The 17,485-nt window shown below is 48.8% G+C and overlaps 10 non-coding genes across 10 annotated transcripts; all 10 read left to right on the forward strand.

Annotated features, from left to right (window-relative positions):
- The first annotated feature begins 909 nt into the window (after positions 1 to 909).
- Positions 910 to 983, forward strand: Trnaa-agc (transfer RNA alanine (anticodon AGC)). Its single transcript has one exon. It is a non-coding gene; the product is annotated as a tRNA-Ala (tRNA).
- A 1,385-nt stretch (positions 984 to 2,368) lies between these two features.
- Positions 2,369 to 2,444, forward strand: Trnaa-agc (transfer RNA alanine (anticodon AGC)). Its single transcript has one exon. It is a non-coding gene; the product is annotated as a tRNA-Ala (tRNA).
- A 1,386-nt stretch (positions 2,445 to 3,830) lies between these two features.
- Positions 3,831 to 3,904, forward strand: Trnaa-agc (transfer RNA alanine (anticodon AGC)). Its single transcript has one exon. It is a non-coding gene; the product is annotated as a tRNA-Ala (tRNA).
- A 1,386-nt stretch (positions 3,905 to 5,290) lies between these two features.
- Trnaa-agc (transfer RNA alanine (anticodon AGC)) lies at positions 5,291 to 5,364 on the forward strand. The gene has a single exon. It is a non-coding gene; the product is annotated as a tRNA-Ala (tRNA).
- A 1,385-nt stretch (positions 5,365 to 6,749) lies between these two features.
- On the forward strand, positions 6,750 to 6,825 carry Trnaa-agc (transfer RNA alanine (anticodon AGC)). Its single transcript has one exon. It is a non-coding gene; the product is annotated as a tRNA-Ala (tRNA).
- Positions 6,826 to 8,211: 1,386 nt separating this feature from the next.
- On the forward strand, positions 8,212 to 8,285 carry Trnaa-agc (transfer RNA alanine (anticodon AGC)). The gene has a single exon. It is a non-coding gene; the product is annotated as a tRNA-Ala (tRNA).
- A 1,383-nt stretch (positions 8,286 to 9,668) lies between these two features.
- On the forward strand, positions 9,669 to 9,745 carry Trnaa-agc (transfer RNA alanine (anticodon AGC)). The gene has a single exon. It is a non-coding gene; the product is annotated as a tRNA-Ala (tRNA).
- A 1,386-nt stretch (positions 9,746 to 11,131) lies between these two features.
- Trnaa-agc (transfer RNA alanine (anticodon AGC)) lies at positions 11,132 to 11,205 on the forward strand. Its single transcript has one exon. It is a non-coding gene; the product is annotated as a tRNA-Ala (tRNA).
- A 1,387-nt stretch (positions 11,206 to 12,592) lies between these two features.
- Trnaa-agc (transfer RNA alanine (anticodon AGC)) lies at positions 12,593 to 12,666 on the forward strand. Its single transcript has one exon. It is a non-coding gene; the product is annotated as a tRNA-Ala (tRNA).
- Positions 12,667 to 16,980: 4,314 nt separating this feature from the next.
- Positions 16,981 to 17,054, forward strand: Trnaa-agc (transfer RNA alanine (anticodon AGC)). Its single transcript has one exon. It is a non-coding gene; the product is annotated as a tRNA-Ala (tRNA).
- Positions 17,055 to 17,485: the final 431 nt, after the last annotated feature.

Raw genomic sequence — 17,485 nt, forward strand, 5'->3', positions numbered from 1 at the left:
TTTCGTAGTACGATCAGTGCAAAGGGGATGCGGAAACTTATTGTGTCCAAGTGTTTTGCAGTTGGACGACAAGAATTTTACGCAGTAGCAAAGAGCGAGGCACTGAGTTGGCATGAACAATGGAGAGCACAATGGGGCTCGAGATGTGCTTGTTACCTCAGGTGCTGTGTGATTGTCGACAAGGAGTGAAATGGACCAATTTGTGACTGCCCTTTCAATTTAAGACGTTCAAAACAGACGGAATTTGCATTCGTAATACCATAGCATCGAAACTACTTGGAACTCTTGTGTATATGAACGTGTCCGCGCCTTTGTATTCTGGTACCTTCGCCGCTACAAACCAACCAACCATCGTGTCCTTGCACATCAGAGTCGCAAAGAATGGAGAATAGCCAGGCTTGGTCGTGTGTGTAGCTGTAGCTCAGTTGGCAGATCGTTCGCTTAGCGTGTGAACGGTCTCGGGTTCAAGCCCTGGCTCCTCCATGTTTTGTGGTCAGTGCATGGTAAGTGTTGGTCGCGGCGAACATAAACTTACGCAAGAAGTTGCAAAACCAGCGTCACAGACTGATATGATGTATACTGTCATAAGGAGAGCAAGGTGTAAGTGTGGGGACCGGCTGTTATCGTGGTGTCATCGAGTGCAGATCTGTCTTAGGTATCACGGCTTAACTTCATTGAAGTCTAGAGGTGGACAACACGTTCGTCTTACTCAGAGCGGTGTCTGAACTCTATTTTCGACGTTATGCGTGCCACTTTCATTGTGGCCAACTACGATTCGATACAGAATGCACGAAACCTGAAAGACACCCTCACTGATACATAGAGAGTAGTGTTTGTCTGCGGAATAATGGGAGTGCAAGGTTCTGTGACATTGATATGACTGTATGTAGCACTACTAGTTATCGGGGGGGTGGGCGTAGCTCAGATGGTAGAGCGCTCGCTTAGCGTGCGAGAGGTACTGGGATCGATACCCAGCGCCTCCAGAATTTTTAACACACCTACATGCGCACCTTGCGATACAAGTGGAATAATTCCTAACCGGCAGAGGTGTGTAGGCAGATACAAGCGAACGATTAGCATCCACAATTGCGCCGATTTCACGTAAATCCCACTGCACGTTCCTATTCTTTGCGTGCAGTCGGCTGCTACTGGTGTTGCTGGTTGTGACTGCTGATAACAGATGCCGTAGCAATCAATTCATGGAGTGAGTTGTATGTTTTGCGATAGTCTGTCTCTGACAAGGAAGCATAGGTGATATAGGTGCGAACACAGGAAGCTTGCAGCCCCTCGCTACCTGCAGACACAGAGCAGCCACACTAGAAGAGCGGCCTAAGCCGTAGGCGAAATGTGCTCATTCGCTTTGGCGCGACGTCGAACTATAAATAAGGCTGTCACTAGCGTGAGCGTTGCGTGAGCGTCGTGTAAAGTCGGAAAAGTCATCTGCATGGGTGATTGCCAAGTTTGGGGAGCGTTTCGTAGTACGATCAGTGCAAAGGGGACGCGGAAACTTATTGTGTCCAAGTGTTTTGCAGTTGGACGACAAGAATTTTACGCAGTAGCAAAGAGCGAGGCACTGAGTTGGCATGAACAATGGAGAGCACAATGGGTCCTCGAGATGTGCTTGTTACCTCAGGTGCTGTGTGATTGTTGACAAGGAGTGAAATGGACCAATTTGTGACCGCCCTTTCAATTTAAGACGTTCAAAACAGACGGAATTTGCATTCGTAATACCAGAGCATCGAAACTACTTGGAACTCTTGTGTATATGAACGTGTCCGCGCCTTTGTATTCTGGTACCTTCGCCGCTACAAACCAACCAACCATCGTGTCCTTGCACATCAGAGTCGCAAAGAATGGAGAATAGCCAGACTTGGTCGTGTGTGTAGCTGTAGCTCAGTTGGCAGATCGTTCGCTTAGCGTGTGAACGGTCTCGGGTTCAAGCCCTGGCTCCTCCATGTTTTGTGGTAAGTGTTGGTCGCGGCGAACATAAACTCACGCAAGAAGTTGCAAAACCAGCGTCACAGACTGATATGATGTATACTGTCATAAGGAGAGCAAGGTGTAAGTGTGGGGACCGGCTGTTATCGTGGTGTCATCGAGTGCAGATCTGTCTTAGGTATCACGGCTTAACGTCATTGAAGTCTAGAGGTGGACAAGACGTTCGTCTTACTCAGAGCGGTGTCTGAACTCTATTTTCGACGTTATGCGTGCCACTTTCATTGTGGCCAACTACTATTCGATACAGAATGCACGAAACCTGAAAGACACCCTCACTGATACATAGAGAGTAGTGTTTGTCTGCGGAATAATGGGAGTGCAAGGGTCTGTGACGTTGATATGACTGTATGTAGCACTACTAGTTATCGGGGGGGTTGGCGTAGCTCAGATGGTAGAGCGCTCGCTTAGCGTGCGAGAGGTACTGGGATCGATACCCAGCGCCTCCAGAATTTTTAACACACCTACATGCGCACCTTGCGATACAAGTGGAATAATTCCCAACCGGCAGAGGTGTGTAGGCAGATACAAGCGAACGATTAGCATCCACAATTGCGCCGATTTCACGTAAATCCCACTGCACGTTCCTATTCTTTGCGTGCAGTCGGCTGCTACTGGTGTTGCTGGTTGTGACTGCTGATAACAGATGCCGTAGCAATCAATTCATGGAGTGAGTTGTATGTTTTGCGATAGTCTGTCTCTGACAAGGAAGCACAGGTGATATAGGTGCGAACACAGGAAGCTTGCAGCCCCTCGCTACCTGCACACACAGAGCAGCCACACTAGAAGAGCGGCCTAAGCCGTAGGCGAAATGTGCTCATTCGCTTTGGCGCGACGTCGAACTATAAATAAGGCTGTCACTAGCGTGAGCGTCGTGTAAAGTCGGAAAAGTCATCTGCATGGGTGATTGCCAAGTTTGGGGAGCGTTTCGTAGTACGATCAGTGCAAAGGGGACGCGGAAACTTATTGTGTCCAAGTGTTTTGCAGTTGGACGACAAGAATTTTACGCAGTAGCAAAGAGCGAGGCACTGAGTTGGCATGAACAATGGAGAGCACAATGGGGCTCGAGATGTGCTTGTTACCTCAGGTGCTGTGTGATTGTCGACAAGGAGTGAAATGGACCAATTTGTGACCGCCCTTTCAATTTAAGACGTTCAAAACAGACGGAATTTGCATTCGTAATACCAGAGCATCGAAACTACTTGGAACTCTTGTGTATATGAACGTGTCCGCGCCTTTGTATTCTGGTACCTTCGCCGCTACAAACCAACCAACCATCGTGTCCTTGCACATCAGAGTCGCAAAGAATGGAGAATAGCCAGGCTTGATCGTGTGTGTAGCTGTAGCTCAGTTGGCAGATCGTTCGCTTAGCGTGTGAACGGTCTCGGGTTCAAGCCCTGGCTCCTCCATGTTTTGTGGTCAGTGCATGGTAAGTGTTGGTCGCGGCGAACATAAACTCACGCAAGAAGTTGCAAAACCAGCGTCACAGACTGATATGATGTATACTGTCATAAGGAGAGCAAGGTGTAAGTGTGGGGACCGGCTGTTATCGTGGTGTCATCGAGTGCAGATCTGTCTTAGGTATCACGGCTTAACTTCATTGAAGTCTAGAGGTGGACAACACGTTCGTCTTACTCAGAGCGGTGTCTGAACTCTATTTTCGACGTTATGCGTGCCACTTTCATTGTGGCCAACTACGATTCGATACAGAATGCACGAAACCTGAAAGACACCCTCACTGATACATAGAGAGTAGTGTTTGTCTGCGGAATAATGGGAGTGCAAGGGTCTGTGACATTGATATGACTGTATGTAGCACTACTAGTTATCGGTGGGGTGGGCGTAGCTCAGATGGTAGAGCGCTCGCTTAGCGTGCGAGAGGTACTGGGATCGATACCCAGCGCCTCCACAATTTTTAACACACCTACATGCGCACCTTGCGATACAAGTGGAATAATTCCCAACCGGCAGAGGTGTGTAGGCAGATACAAGCGAACGATTAGCATCCACAATTGCGCCGATTTCACGTAAATCCCACTGCACGTTCCTATTCTTTGCGTGCAGTCGGCTGCTACTGGTGTTGCTGGTTGTGACTGCTGATAACAGATGCCGTAGCAATCAATTCATGGAGTGAGTTGTATGTTTTGCGATAGTCTGTCTCTGACAAGGAAGCACAGGTGATATAGGTGCGAACACAGGAAGCTTGCAGCCCCTCGCTACCTGCACACACAGAGCAGCCACACTAGAAGAGCAGCCTAAGCCGTAGGCGAAATGTGCTCATTCGCTTTGGCGCGACGTCGAACTATAAATAAGGCTGTCACTAGCGTGAGCGTCGTGTAAAGTCGGAAAAGTCATCTGCATGGGTGATTGCCAAGTTTGGGGAGCGTTTCGTAGTACGATCAGTGCAAAGGGGATGCGGAAACTTATTGTTTCCAAGTGTTTTGCAGTTGGACGACAAGAATTTTACGCAGTAGCAAAGAGCGAGGCACTGAGTTGGCATGAACAATGGAGAGCACAATGGGGCTCGAGATGTGCTTGTTACCTCAGGTGCTGTGTGATTGTCGACAAGGAGTGAAATGGACCAATTTGTGACTGCCCTTTCAATTTAAGACGTTCAAAACAGACGGAATTTGCATTCGTAATACCAGAGCATCGAAACTACTTGGAACTCTTGTGTATATGAACGTGTCCGCGCCTTTGTATTCTGGTACCTTCGCCGCTACAAACCAACCAACCATCGTGTCCTTGCACATCAGAGTCGCAAAGAATGGAGAATAGCCAGGCTTGGTCGTGTGTGTAGCTGTAGCTCAGTTGGCAGATCGTTCGCTTAGCGTGTGAACGGTCTCGGGTTCAAGCCCTGGCTCCTCCATGTTTTGTGGTCAGTGCATGGTAAGTGTTGGTCGCGGCGAACATAAACTCACGCAAGAAGTTGCAAAACCAGCGTCACAGACTGATATGATGTATACTGTCATAAGGAGAGCAAGGTGTAAGTGTGGGGACCGGCTGTTATCGTGGTGTCATCGAGTGCAGATCTGTCTTAGGTATCACGGCTTAACGTCATTGAAGTCTAGAGGTGGACAACACGTTCGTCTTACTCAGAGCGGTGTCTGAACTCTATTTTCGACGTTATGCGTGCCACTTTCATTGTGGCCAACTACGATTCGATACAGAATGCACGAAACCTGAAAGACACCCTCACTGATACATAGAGAGTAGTGTTTGTCTGCGGAATAATGGGAGTGCAAGGTTCTGTGACATTGATATGACTGTATGTAGCACTACTAGTTATCGGGGGGGTGGGCGTAGCTCAGATGGTAGAGCGCTCGCTTAGCGTGCGAGAGGTACTGGGATCGATACCCAGCGCCTCCAGAATTTTTAACACACCTACATGCGCACCTTGCGATACAAGTGGAATAATTCCTAACCGGCAGAGGTGTGTAGGCAGATACAAGCGAACGATTAGCATCCACAATTGCGCCGATTTCACGTAAATCCCACTGCACGTTCCTATTCTTTGCGTGCAGTCGGCTGCTACTGGTGTTGCTGGTTGTGACTGCTGATAACAGATGCCGTAGCAATCAATTCATGGAGTGAGTTGTATGTTTTGCGATAGTCTGTCTCTGACAAGGAAGCATAGGTGATATAGGTGCGAACACAGGAAGCTTGCAGCCCCTCGCTACCTGCAGACACAGAGCAGCCACACTAGAAGAGCGGCCTAAGCCGTAGGCGAAATGTGCTCATTCGCTTTGGCGCGACGTCGAACTATAAATAAGGCTGTCACTAGCGTGAGCGTTGCGTGAGCGTCGTGTAAAGTCGGAAAAGTCATCTGCATGGGTGATTGCCAAGTTTGGGGAGCGTTTCGTAGTACGATCAGTGCAAAGGGGACGCGGAAACTTATTGTGTCCAAGTGTTTTGCAGTTGGACGACAAGAATTTTACGCAGTAGCAAAGAGCGAGGCACTGAGTTGGCATGAACAATGGAGAGCACAATGGGTCCTCGAGATGTGCATGTTACCTCAGGTGCTGTGTGATTGTTGACAAGGAGTGAAATGGACCAATTTGTGACCGCCCTTTCAATTTAAGACGTTCAAAACAGACGGAATTTGCATTCGTAATACCAGAGCATCGAAACTACTTGGAACTCTTGTGTATATGAACGTGTCCGCGCCTTTGTATTCTGGTACCTTCGCCGCTACAAACCAACCAACCATCGTGTCCTTGCACATCAGAGTCGCAAAGAATGGAGAATAGCCAGGCTTGGTCGTGTGTGTAGCTGTAGCTCAGTTGGCAGATCGTTCGCTTAGCGTGTGAACGGTCTCGGGTTCAAGCCCTGGCTCCTCCATGTTTTGTGGTAAGTGTTGGTCGCGGCGAACATAAACTCACGCAAGAAGTTGCAAAACCAGCGTCACAGACTGATATGATGTATACTGTCATAAGGAGAGCAAGGTGTAAGTGTGGGGACCGGCTGTTATCGTGGTGTCATCGAGTGCAGATCTGTCTTAGGTATCACGGCTTAACGTCATTGAAGTCTAGAGGTGGACAAGACGTTCGTCTTACTCAGAGCGGTGTCTGAACTCTATTTTCGACGTTATGCGTGCCACTTTCATTGTGGCCAACTACTATTCGATACAGAATGCACGAAACCTGAAAGACACCCTCACTGATACATAGAGAGTAGTGTTTGTCTGCGGAATAATGGGAGTGCAAGGGTCTGTGACGTTGATATGACTGTATGTAGCACTACTAGTTATCGGGGGGGTTGGCGTAGCTCAGATGGTAGAGCGCTCGCTTAGCGTGCGAGAGGTACTGGGATCGATACCCAGCGCCTCCAGAATTTTTAACACACCTACATGCGCACCTTGCGATACAAGTGGAATAATTCCCAACCGGCAGAGGTGTGTAGGCAGATACAAGCGAACGATTAGCATCCACAATTGCGCCGATTTCACGTAAATCCCACTGCACGTTCCTATTCTTTGCGTGCAGTCGGCTGCTACTGGTGTTGCTGGTTGTGACTGCTGATAACAGATGCCGTAGCAATCAATTCATGGAGTGAGTTGTATGTTTTGCGATAGTCTGTCTCTGACAAGGAAGCACAGGTGATATAGGTGCGAACACAGGAAGCTTGCAGCCCCTCGCTACCTGCACACACAGAGCAGCCACACTAGAAGAGCGGCCTAAGCCGTAGGCGAAATGTGCTCATTCGCTTTGGCGCGACGTCGAACTATAAATAAGGCTGTCACTAGCGTGAGCGTCGTGTAAAGTCGGAAAAGTCATCTGCATGGGTGATTGCCAAGTTTGGGGAGCGTTTCGTAGTACGATCAGTGCAAAGGGGAAACGGAAACTTATTGTGTCCAAGTGTTTTGCAGTTGGACGACAAGAATTTTACGCAGTAGCAAAGAGCGAGGCACTGAGTTGGCATGAACAATGGAGAGCACAATGGGGCTCGAGATGTGCTTGTTACCTCAGGTGCTGTGTGATTGTCGACAAGGAGTGAAATGGACCAATTTGTGACCGCCCTTTCAATTTAAGACGTTCAAAACAGACGGAATTTGCATTCGTAATACCAGAGCATCGAAACTACTTGGAACTCTTGTGTATATGAACGTGTCCGCGCCTTTGTATTCTGGTACCTTCGCCGCTACAAACCAACCAACCATCGTGTCCTTGCACATCAGAGTCGCAAAGAATGGAGAATAGCCAGGCTTGATCGTGTGTGTAGCTGTAGCTCAGTTGGCAGATCGTTCGCTTAGCGTGTGAACGGTCTCGGGTTCAAGCCCTGGCTCCTCCATGTTTTGTGGTCAGTGCATGGTAAGTGTTGGTCGCGGCGAACATAAACTCACGCAAGAAGTTGCAAAACCAGCGTCACAGACTGATATGATGTATACTGTCATAAGGAGAGCAAGGTGTAAGTGTGGGGACCGGCTGTTATCGTGGTGTCATCGAGTGCAGATCTGTTTTAGGTATCACGGCTTAACTTCATTGAAGTCTAGAGGTGGACAACACGTTCGTCTTACTCAGAGCGGTGTCTGAACTCTATTTTCGACGTTATGCGTGCCACTTTCATTGTGGCCAACTACGATTCGATACAGAATGCACGAAACCTGAAAGACACCCTCACTGATACATAGAGAGTAGTGTTTGTCTGCGGAATAATGGGAGTGCAAGGTTCTGTGACATTGATATGACTGTATGTAGCACTACTAGTTATCGGGGGGGTGGGCGTAGCTCAGATGGTAGAGCGCTCGCTTAGCGTGCGAGAGGTACTGGGATCGATACCCAGCGCCTCCACAATTTTTAACACACCTACATGCGCACCTTGCGATACAAGTGGAATAATTCCCAACCGGCAGAGGTGTGTAGGCAGATACAAGCGAACGATTAGCATCCACAATTGCGCCGATTTCACGTAAATCCCACTGCACGTTCCTATTCTTTGCGTGCAGTCGGCTGCTACTGGTGTTGCTGGTTGTGACTGCTGATAACAGATGCCGTAGCAATCAATTCATGGAGTGAGTTGTATGTTTTGCGATAGTCTGTCTCTGACAAGGAAGCACAGGTGATATAGGTGCGAACACAGGAAGCTTGCAGCCCCTCGCTACCTGCACACACAGAGCAGCCACACTAGAAGAGCAGCCTAAGCCGTAGGCGAAATGTGCTCATTCGCTTTGGCGCGACGTCGAACTATAAATAAGGCTGTCACTAGCGTGAGCGTCGTGTAAAGTCGGAAAAGTCATCTGCATGGGTGATTGCCAAGTTTGGGGAGCGTTTCGTAGTACGATCAGTGCAAAGGGGATGCGGAAACTTATTGTTTCCAAGTGTTTTGCAGTTGGACGACAAGAATTTTACGCAGTAGCAAAGAGCGAGGCACTGAGTTGGCATGAACAATGGAGAGCACAATGGGGCTCGAGATGTGCTTGTTACCTCAGGTGCTGTGTGATTGTCGACAAGGAGTGAAATGGACCAATTTGTGACTGCCCTTTCAATTTAAGACGTTCAAAACAGACGGAATTTGCATTCGTAATACCAGAGCATCGAAACTACTTGGAACTCTTGTGTATATGAACGTGTCCGCGCCTTTGTATTCTGGTACCTTCGCCGCTACAAACCAACCAACCATCGTGTCCTTGCACATCAGAGTCGCAAAGAATGGAGAATAGCCAGGCTTGGTCGTGTGTGTAGCTGTAGCTCAGTTGGCAGATCGTTCGCTTAGCGTGTGAACGGTCTCGGGTTCAAGCCCTGGCTCCTCCATGTTTTGTGGTCAGTGCATGGTAAGTGTTGGTCGCGGCGAACATAAACTCACGCAAGAAGTTGCAAAACCAGCGTCACAGACTGATATGATGTATACTGTCATAAGGAGAGCAAGGTGTAAGTGTGGGGACCGGCTGTTATCGTGGTGTCATCGAGTGCAGATCTGTCTTAGGTATCACGGCTTAACGTCATTGAAGTCTAGAGGTGGACAAGACGTTCGTCTTACTCAGAGCGGTGTCTGAACTCTATTTTCGACGTTATGCGTGCCACTTTCATTGTGGCCAACTACGATTCGATACAGAATGCACGAAACCTGAAAGACACCCTCACTGATACATAGAGAGTAGTGTTTGTCTGCGGAATAATGGGAGTGCAAGGGTCTGTGACGTTGATATGACTGTATGTAGCACTACTAGTTATCGGGGGGTTGGGCGTAGCTCAGATGGTAGAGCGCTCGCTTAGCGTGCGAGAGGTACTGGGATCGATACCCAGCGCCTCCAGAATTTTTAACACACCTACATGCGCACCTTGCGATACAAGTGGAATAATTCCCAACCGGCAGAGGTGTGTAGGCAGATACAAGCGAACGATTAGCATCCACAATTGCGCCGATTTCACGTAAATCCCACTGCACGTTCCTATTCTTTGCGTGCTGTCGGCTGCTACTGGTGTTGCTGGTTGTGACTGCTGATAACAGATGCCGTAGCAATCAATTCATGGAGTGAGTTGTATGTTTTGCGATAGTCTGTCTCTGACAAGGAAGCACAGGTGATATAGGTGCGAACACAGGAAGCTTGCAGCCCCTCGCTACCTGCACACACAGAGCAGCCACACTAGAAGAGCGGCCTAAGCCGTAGGCGAAATGTGCTCATTCGCTTTGGCGCGACGTCGAACTATAAATAAGGCTGTCACTAGCGTGAGCGTCGTGTAAAGTCGGAAAAGTCATCTGCATGGGTGATTGCCAAGTTTGGGGAGCGTTTCGTAGTACGATCAGTGCAAAGGGGATGCGGAAACTTATTGTGTCCAAGTGTTTTGCAGTTGGACGACAAGAATTTTACGCAGTAGCAAAGAGCGAGGCACTGAGTTGGCATGAACAATGGAGAGCACAATGGGGCTCGAGATGTGCTTGTTACCTCAGGTGCTGTGTGATTGTCGACAAGGAGTGAAATGGACCAATTTGTGACTGCCCTTTCAATTTAAGACGTTCAAAACAGACGGAATTTGCATTCGTAATACCAGAGCATCGAAACTACTTGGAACTCTTGTGTATATGAACGTGTCCGCGCCTTTGTATTCTGGTACCTTCGCCGCTACAAACCAACCAACCATCGTGTCCTTGCACATCAGAGTCGCAAAGAATGGAGAATAGCCAGGCTTGGTCGTGTGTGTAGCTGTAGCTCAGTTGGCAGATCGTTCGCTTAGCGTGTGAACGGTCTCGGGTTCAAGCCCTGGCTCCTCCATGTTTTGTGGTCAGTGCATGGTAAGTGTTGGTCGCGGCGAACATAAACTTACGCAAGAAGTTGCAAAACCAGCGTCACAGACTGATATGATGTATACTGTCATAAGGAGAGCAAGGTGTAAGTGTGGGGACCGGCTGTTATCGTGGTGTCATCGAGTGCAGATCTGTCTTAGGTATCACGGCTTAACTTCATTGAAGTCTAGAGGTGGACAACACGTTCGTCTTACTCAGAGCGGTGTCTGAACTCTATTTTCGACGTTATGCGTGCCACTTTCATTGTGGCCAACTACGATTCGATACAGAATGCACGAAACCTGAAAGACACCCTCACTGATACATAGAGAGTAGTGTTTGTCTGCGGAATAATGGGAGTGCAAGGTTCTGTGACATTGATATGACTGTATGTAGCACTACTAGTTATCGGGGGGGTGGGCGTAGCTCAGATGGTAGAGCGCTCGCTTAGCGTGCGAGAGGTACTGGGATCGATACCCAGCGCCTCCAGAATTTTTAACACACCTACATGCGCACCTTGCGATACAAGTGGAATAATTCCCAACCGGCAGAGGTGTGTAGGCAGATACAAGCGAACGATTAGCATCCACAATTGCGCCGATTTCACGTAAATCCCACTGCACGTTCCTATTCTTTGCGTGCAGTCGGCTGCTACTGGTGTTGCTGGTTGTGACTGCTGATAACAGATGCCGTAGCAATCAATTCATGGAGTGAGTTGTATGTTTTGCGATAGTCTGTCTCTGACAAGGAAGCATAGGTGATATAGGTGCGAACACAGGAAGCTTGCAGCCCCTCGCTACCTGCAGACACAGAGCAGCCACACTAGAAGAGCGGCCTAAGCCGTAGGCGAAATGTGCTCATTCGCTTTGGCGCGACGTCGAACTATAAATAAGGCTGTCACTAGCGTGAGCGTTGCGTGAGCGTCGTGTAAAGTCGGAAAAGTCATCTGCATGGGTGATTGCCAAGTTTGGGGAGCGTTTCGTAGTACGATCAGTGCAAAGGGGACGCGGAAACTTATTGTGTCCAAGTGTTTTGCAGTTGGACGACAAGAATTTTACGCAGTAGCAAAGAGCGAGGCACTGAGTTGGCATGAACAATGGAGAGCACAATGGGTCCTCGAGATGTGCTTGTTACCTCAGGTGCTGTGTGATTGTTGACAAGGAGTGAAATGGACCAATTTGTGACCGCCCTTTCAATTTAAGACGTTCAAAACAGACGGAATTTGCATTCGTAATACCAGAGCATCGAAACTACTTGGAACTCTTGTGTATATGAACGTGTCCGCGCCTTTGTATTCTGGTACCTTCGCCGCTACAAACCAACCAACCATCGTGTCCTTGCACATCAGAGTCGCAAAGAATGGAGAATAGCCAGGCTTGGTCGTGTGTGTAGCTGTAGCTCAGTTGGCAGATCGTTCGCTTAGCGTGTGAACGGTCTCGGGTTCAAGCCCTGGCTCCTCCATGTTTTGTGGTAAGTGTTGGTCGCGGCGAACATAAACTCACGCAAGAAGTTGCAAAACCAGCGTCACAGACTGATATGATGTATACTGTCATAAGGAGAGCAAGGTGTAAGTGTGGGGACCGGCTGTTATCGTGGTGTCATCGAGTGCAGATCTGTCTTAGGTATCACGGCTTAACGTCATTGAAGTCTAGAGGTGGACAAGACGTTCGTCTTACTCAGAGCGGTGTCTGAACTCTATTTTCGACGTTATGCGTGCCACTTTCATTGTGGCCAACTACGATTCGATACAGAATGCACGAAACCTGAAAGACACCCTCACTGATACATAGAGAGTAGTGTTTGTCTGCGGAATAATGGGAGTGCAAGGATCTGTGACGTTGATATGACTGTATGTAGCACTACTACTTATCGGGGGGGTGGGCGTAGCTCAGATGGTAGAGCGCTCGCTTAGCGTGCGAGAGGTACTGGGATCGATACCCAGCGCCTCCAGAATTTTTAACACACCTACATGCGCACCTTGCGATACAAGTGGAATAATTCCCAACCGGCAGAGGTGTGTAGGCAGATACAAGCGAACGATTAGCATCCACAATTGCGCCGATTTCACGTAAATCCCACTGCACGTTCCTATTCTTTGCGTGCAGTCGGCTGCTACTGGTGTTGCTGGTTGTGACTGCTGATAACAGATGCCGTAGCAATCAATTCATGGAGTGAGTTGTATGTTTTGCGATAGTCTGTCTCTGACGAGGAAGCACAGGTGATATAGGTGCGAACACAGGAAGCTTGCAGCCCCTCGCTACCTGCACACACAGAGCAGCCACACTAGAAGAGCGGCCTAAGCCGTAGGCGAAATGTGCTCATTCGCTTTGGCGCGACGTCGAACTATAAATAAGGCTGTCACTAGCGTGAGCGTCGTGTAAAGTCGGAAAAGTCATCTGCATGGGTGATTGCCAAGTTTGGGGAGCGTTTCGTAGTACGATCAGTGCAAAGGGGATGCGGAAACTTATTGTGTCCAAGTGTTTTGCAGTTGGACGACAAGAATTTTACGCAGTAGCAAAGAGCGAGGCACTGAGTTGGCATGAACAATGGAGAGCACAATGGGGCTCGAGATGTGCTTGTTACCTCAGGTGCTGTGTGATTGTCGACAAGGAGTGAAATGGACCAATTTGTGACTGCCCTTTCAATTTAAGACGTTCAAAACAGACGGAATTTGCATTCGTAATACCAGAGCATCGAAACTACTTGGAACTCTTGTGTATATGAACGTGTCCGCGCCTTTGTATTCTCGTACCTTCGCCGCTACAAACCAACCAACCATCGTGTCCTTGCACATCAGAGTCGCAAAGAATGGAGAATAGCCAGGCTTGGTCGTGTGTGTAGCTGTAGCTCAGTTGGCAGATCGTTCGCTTAGCGTGTGAACGGTCTCGGGTTCAAGCCCTGGCTCCTCCATGTTTTGTGGTCAGTGCATGGTAAGTGTTGGTCGCGGCGAACATAAACTTACGCAAGAAGTTGCAAAACCAGCGTCACAGACTGATATGATGTATACTGTCATAAGGAGAGCAAGGTGTAAGTGTGGGGACCGGCTGTTATCGTGGTGTCATCGAGTGCAGATCTGTCTTAGGTATCACGGCTTAACTTCATTGAAGTCTAGAGGTGGACAACACGTTCGTCTTACTCAGAGCGGTGTCTGAACTCTATTTTCGACGTTATGCGTGCCACTTTCATTGTGGCCAACTACGATTCGATACAGAATGCACGAAACCTGAAAGACACCCTCACTGATACATAGAGAGTAGTGTTTGTCTGCGGAATAATGGGAGTGCAAGGTTCTGTGACATTGATATGACTGTATGTAGCACTACTAGTTATCGGTGGGGTGGGCGTAGCTCAGATGGTAGAGCGCTCGCTTAGCGTGCGAGAGGTATTGGGATCGATACCCAGCGCCTCCAGAATTTTTAACACACCTACATGCGCACCTTGCGATACAAGTGGAATAATTCCCAACCGGCAGAGGTGTGTAGGCAGATACAAGCGAACGATTAGCATCCACAATTGCGCCGATTTCACGTAAATCCCACTGCACGTTCCTATTCTTTGCGTGCAGTCGGCTGCTACTGGTGTTGCTGGTTGTGACTGCTGATAACAGATGCCGTAGCAATCAATTCATGGAGTGAGTTGTATGTTTTGCGATAGTCTGTCTCTGACAAGGAAGCATAGGTGATATAGGTGCGAACACAGGAAGCTTGCAGCCCCTCGCTACCTGCAGACACAGAGCAGCCACACTAGAAGAGCGGCCTAAGCCGTAGGCGAAATGTGCTCATTCGCTTTGGCGCGACGTCGAACTATAAATAAGGCTGTCACTAGCGTGAGCGTTGCGTGAGCGTCGTGTAAAGTCGGAAAAGTCATCTGCATGGGTGATTGCCAAGTTTGGGGAGCGTTTCGTAGTACGATCAGTGCAAAGGGGACGCGGAAACTTATTGTGTCCAAGTGTTTTGCAGTTGGACGACAAGAATTTTACGCAGTAGCAAAGAGCGAGGCACTGAGTTGGCATGAACAATGGAGAGCACAATGGGTCCTCGAGATGTGCTTGTTACCTCAGGTGCTGTGTGATTGTTGACAAGGAGTGAAATGGACCAATTTGTGACCGCCCTTTCAATTTAAGACGTTCAAAACAGACGGAATTTGCATTCGTAATACCAGAGCATCGAAACTACTTGGAACTCTTGTGTATATGAACGTGTCCGCGCCTTTGTATTCTGGTACCTTCGCCGCTACAAACCAACCAACCATCGTGTCCTTGCACATCAGAGTCGTAAAGAATGGAGAATAGCCAGGCTTGGTCGTGTGTGTGGCTGTAGCTCAGTTGGCAGATCGATCGCTTAGCGTGTGAACGGTCTCGGGTTCAAGCCCTGGCTCCTCCATGTTTTGTGGTCAGTGCATGGTAAGTGTTGGTCGCGGCGAACATAAACTCACGCAAGAAGTTGCAAAACCAGCGTCACAGACTGATATGATGTATACTGTCATAAGGAGAGCAAGGTGTAAGTGTGGGGACCGGCTGTTATCGTGGTGTCATCGAGTGCAGATCTGTCTTAGGTATCACGGCTTAACGTCATTGAATTCTAGAGGTGGACAAGACGTTCGTCTTACTCAGAGCGGTGTCTGAACTCTATTTTCGACGTTATGCGTGCCACTTTCATTGTGGCCAACTACGATTCGATGCAGAATGCACGAAACCTGAAAGACACCCTCACTGATACATAGAGAGTAGTGTTTGTCTGCGGAATAATGGGAGTGCAAGGGTCTGTGACGTTGATATGACTGTATGTAGCACTACTAGTTATCGGGTGGGTGGGCGTAGCTCAGATTGTAGAGCGCTCGCTTAGCGTGCGAGAGGTACTGGGATCGATACCCAGCGCCTCCAGAATTTTTAACACACCTACATGCGCACCTTGCGATACAAGTGGAATAACTCCCAACCGGCAGGGGTGTGTAGACACATACAAGCGAACGATTAGCATCCACAATTGCGCCGATTTCACGTAAATCCCACTGCACGTATTCTTTGCGTGCAGTCGGCTGCTACTGGTGTCGCTGGTTGTGACTGCTGATAACAGATGCCGTAGCAATCAATTCATGGAGTGAGTTGTATGTTTTGCGATAGTCTGTCTCTGACAAGGAAGCACAGGTGATATAGGTGCGAACACAGGAAGCTTGCAGCCCCTCGCTACCTGCACACACAGAGCAGCCACACTAGAAGAGCGGCCTGAGCCGTAGGCGAAATGTGCTCATTCGCTTTGGCGCGACGTCGAACTATAAATAAGGCTGTCACTAGCGTGAGCGTCGTGTTAAGTCGGAAAAGTCATCTGCATGGGTGATTGCCAAGTTTGGGGAGCGTTTCGTAGTACGATCAGTGCAAAGGGGACGCGGAAACTTATTGTGTCCAAGTGTTTTGCAGTTGGACGACAAGAATTTTACGCAGTAGCAAAGAGCGAGGCACTGAGTTGGCATGAACAATGGAGAGCACAATGGGGCTCGAGATGTGCTTGTTACCTCAGGTGCTGTGTGATTGTCGACAAGGAGTGAAATGGACCAATTTGTGACCGCCCTTTCAATTTAAGACGTTCAAAACAGACGGAATTTGCATTCGTAATACCAGAGCATCGAAACTACTTGGAACTCTTGTGTATATGAACGTGTCCGCGCCTTTGTATTCTGGTACCTTCGCCGCTACAAACCAACCAACCATCGTGTCCTTGCACATCAGAGTCGCAAAGAATGGAGAATAGCCAGGCTTGGTCGTGTGTGTAGCTGTAGCTCAGTTGGCAGATCGTTCGCTTAGCGTGTGAACGGTCTCGGGTTCAAGCCCTGGCTCCTCCATGTTTTGTGGTCAGTGCATGGTAAGTGTTGGTCGCGGCGAACATAAACTCACGCAAGAAGTTGCAAAACCAGCGTCACAGACTGATATGATGTATACTGTCATAAGGAGAGCAAGGTGTAAGTGTGGGGACCGGCTGTTATCGTGGTGTCATCGAGTGCAGATCTGTCTTAGGTATCACGGCTTAACTTCATTGAAGTCTAGAGGTGGACAACACGTTCGCCTTACTCAGAGCGGTGTCTGAACTCTATTTTCGACGTTATGCGTGCCACTTTCATTGTGACCAACTACGATTCGATACAGAATGCACGAAACCTGAAAGACACCCTCACTGGTACATAGAGAGTAGTGTTTGTCTGCGGAATAATGGGAGTGCAAGGTTCTGTGACGTTGATATGACTGTATGTAGCACTACTAGTTATCGGTGGGGTGGGCGTAGCTCAGATGGTAGAGCGCTCGCTTAGCGTGCGAGAGGTACTGGGATCGATACCCAGCGCCTCCAGAATTTTTAACACACCTACATGCGCACCTTGCGATACAAGTGGAATAATTCCCAACCGGCAGAGGTGTGTAGGCAGATACAAGCGAACGATTAGCATCCACAATTGCGCCGATTTCACGTAAATCCCACTGCACGTTCCTATTCTTTGCGTGCAGTCGGCTGCTACTGGTGTTGCTGGTTGTGACTGCTGATAACAGATGCCGTAGCAATCAATTCATGGAGTGAGTTGTATGTTTTGCGATAGTCTGTCTCTGACAAGGAAGCACAGGTGATATAGGTGCGAACACAGGAAGCTTGCAGCCCCTCGCTACCTGCAGACACAGAGCAGCCACACTAGAAGAGCGGCCTAAGCCGTAGGCGAAATGTGCTCATTCGCTTTGGCGCGACGTCGAACTATAAATAAGGCTGTCACTAGCGTGAGCGTTGCGTGA

The sequence above is a fragment of the Schistocerca gregaria genome, chromosome 3, assembly GCF_023897955.1.
Source record: "Schistocerca gregaria isolate iqSchGreg1 chromosome 3, iqSchGreg1.2, whole genome shotgun sequence".
In the NCBI taxonomy this organism is placed as follows: Eukaryota; Metazoa; Arthropoda; class Insecta; order Orthoptera; family Acrididae; genus Schistocerca; species Schistocerca gregaria.